This window comes from Aotus nancymaae, unplaced genomic scaffold (genome assembly GCF_030222135.1).
Source record: "Aotus nancymaae isolate 86718 unplaced genomic scaffold, 86718_ANA_hifiasm-v0.15.2.pri h1tg000089l, whole genome shotgun sequence".
Classification (NCBI taxonomy): Eukaryota; Metazoa; Chordata; class Mammalia; order Primates; family Aotidae; genus Aotus; species Aotus nancymaae.
Window position 1 is genome coordinate 9,287,352 of NW_026988504.1, and position 2,800 is coordinate 9,290,151.

Below are 2,800 nucleotides of genomic sequence, written 5' to 3' on the forward strand. Positions count from 1 at the left end.
GACTGGTGCTGTAAATATGACTTCCCATTTGCACCTTGCCTTTTGACCTCCACAGTCTTTCGTCTTTATTTTACCCACACGGATGCTTTCATTTTTCTGAACTAGATTGTTCAATCTTTTCCTGTGTGGCTTCAGGGTTTAGGTTCTCACTTTGGAAACTGGTTTCCAACTGCAACATTGTAAATACATTTACCCAAATGTCTTCCGACACTTTCATTGCTTCATTTTTTTTCTTTAATATTTTAATCCTTGACCCATTGTGGATATATTTGGGTATAAGAATTTAGGTGAGGATCCCGCTTTATTATATTTTTCAAAGGGTTGGCCAGTGATTCTGACAGTATTTACTGAATAATCCCCCTTTCAGACAAACCATTTCAATAATTCCTTTTGTGAGGGGGTCACAGAACCCTTTGAGAATCTGATGAAAGCTACAAATCTTCTCCCCAGGAAAAAAATGTGTGCCTGTAACACACACTAAATTTCACAAACAATTCCAGCAGGACACGCGGACCTTCAAGAGCACATCCGTTGACTCCCAAGAGGTCTGTAATCTCCAGTTAAGAACCCCCTCCTTTATGTGGAAGAAACAGTTCTTAAATAGTGGGATTCAGCCTCCAACACAGATCAGTGAAGATTCATCTTGTAGTGGAAAATGTGCTAAAAACAGTCCCACAACCTCCTCAAGGCAGAAGACTCCAGCTTACCATGCTCTCAGGTACCCCAGGCTTCCACCATCTCATGTCCTGGGAGCTTAAAGCCTTCCACTCACCATTCTGCTGGTTCGGTGTACCCAACAGATAGCATGTTAACCTTTCTCCGGAGTGCAAGTAGCCCTCATTGAACAACTCGCTCCTGAACAAAGCGGGCAGGTTCAGGTACATTGCTTCATATGACTCAGTTTCCCTCGATTTGCAGCCCCAATTTTTTTCTTGAGACAGGGTCTTGCTCTGTCCCCAGGCTGGAGGGGAGTGATGCCATCATAGTTCACTGCAGCCTCGAACTCCTGGACTCAAGCAATCCTCCCTCCTCAGCCTCCCAAAGCACTGGGATTACAGTCATGAGCCACCGTGGCCAGCCAGCAGCCAATTTCAGACTCCATTTCCACCCCAGATTTGCCTACTCCTCCTGAGATTTGATCTTTTGGGTCTTGTATGTCCATTCTCACGCCCTCACCCTCAATTCTTTCCCATGCATTGAAAGCCAGCACTGGTCTTTTGGCTTTCTGGCCCTTTGAGAAATAAAGGTTTGAGCTGAGCTGGCCCTCTCGCACCCTCTTGACTTCTGACTTGGAAGCAGCAGCAGCTCTGACCAGGCCACAGAGCTCGTCTGGATGGGCCTTTCTCTGCTGGGATCCCCCGGTGCTACCCTATTCCTCTCAAAGGAGTGTCAAAATTCTTACCGGGAACTTGAGTCAGAAATTCTTGGGGAGGCACTCAGCAACGTGGGTTTTCACAAGCACCTCAGGGAGGACCGGCTACGCCTTTTGTGGAGGGCCAGCTACGCAAAATGGAAATGTGGAGCCCTTTATTCAAAAAATATTAAGAGTCTTGGGATGGCAACAGCAGGCCACCAAACCCTTCTGACTGTGGGATCTTTCTGACTGTGGGGTCTCTCTGAGTGTGGGGTCTCTCTGAGTAGGGTGTTTCTGAGTGTGGGGTCTTTCTGAGTGTGGGGTCTTTCTGAGTGTGGGGGTCTTTCTGAGTGCAGGGTCCTTCTGAGTGTGGGGGTCTTTGTGTGTACAGGGTCTCCCTGAGTGTGGGGGTCTTTGTGTGTACAGGGTCTTTCTGAGTGCAGGGTCTTTGTGAGTACAGGGTCTTTCTGAGTGTGGGGGTCTTTGTGTGTACGGGGTCTTTCTGAGTGCAGGGTCTTTCTGAGTGTGGGGGTCTTTGTGAGTACAGGGTCTCTCTGAGTGTGAGGTCTTTCTGAGTGCGGGGGTCTTTGTGTGTATGGGGTCTTTCTGAGTGCGGGGGTCTTTCTGGATCTGGAACCCATGAGACTGTCCAGGTTGCCCTTGCTGACACGGATGAGCACTTGAGTTTGAGACCTGCTGTTGCAGCCAGCGCTGACACTCACTGACCCAGGTGTTTCTCACTGGCTCCAGGAATGGTTCGGGGCCTTGGCAGGTTCATCTTCTTACCGCCCAGATCCCCTATGCACGGGCTGCCACCCATCACAGGGACCCGAGTGACCTCTGGAAGTCTCTTCTCCTGGCGCTTCCCTCCTGGTTCTGGCCCATTCAGGCACATGTTAACACTCTGGTTAGCGTCTCTATTGCTATGAGTACTTTGTTCTGACCTCAACCAGATAAAAGAAAATCTCACATCCATATTATTGTGAGGATAAAAGTTTCTCACGCACGCAGTCACACATTCACACACACACATTCACATGCACACACATTCATACACTCACATACTTACACACTGACACATACAAACACTGACACACACACACACAGACACAGTTTTCCCAAGTGCTCCTCAGCTCCTCCGACCCCAGCACGTGCACACACACACACACATTCTCCGAGCCCCCACATGTGTGCACACACACACACATTCTCCGACCTCCGCATGTGCACATACACACACATTCTCCAACCCCTGCATGTGCACACACACACACATTCTCCGACCCCCGCATGTGCACACACACACACATTCTCCGACCCCCGCATGTGCATGTGCGCGCGCACACACACACACACACACACACACACTCAAAGAAGACCCTGCCTCGGCTTTGGCCTGGCCTGACCAGGGTGACAGCGTGGTGTGCAGCAGCCCCTCTACTTGTC